Below are 517 nucleotides of genomic sequence, written 5' to 3' on the forward strand. Positions count from 1 at the left end.
GGGGATTTGGGGTTACTGGTTTATACTGGGAGCGACTGGGAAAGGGGTTAAAGGGGATTTGGGGTTACTGGTTTATACTGGGGGGACTGGGATCAAACTGGGATCGAACTGGGAGGGACTGGGAAGGGCTAAAGAGGGGTTTGGGGTTACTGGTTTGTACTGGTTTGTACTGGGGTGGCTGTGGGTTGGGGGGGGACAGGCAGCCCCCTTTTTGGGCCACTTTAGCCCCTTTTTGGAGCGTTCCCAGCCCTTTTTTGGGCTGACCTAACTGGAGATCCTTAAACGCCTTTTTCCTCCCATTTTTCCCCATTTCTCCCCATTTCTCTCCATTTCCTCCCCATTTTCCCCCCTTCTCCCCCATTTCTCCCCATTCCCCCCTCACTTCTCCCTCTTCCTCCCCATTTCTCCCCTTTTCTCCCCCATTCCCCTCTTCCTGCAATTTTTTACCCTTTTCCTGCAATTTTTTCCTTTTTCTTGCAATTTTTCCCGTTTTCCTCCCCATTTCCCCCCCATTCCC

Source organism: Geospiza fortis, unplaced genomic scaffold (assembly GCF_000277835.1).
Source record: "Geospiza fortis unplaced genomic scaffold, GeoFor_1.0 scaffold917, whole genome shotgun sequence".
NCBI lineage: Eukaryota > Metazoa > Chordata > Aves > Passeriformes > Thraupidae > Geospiza > Geospiza fortis.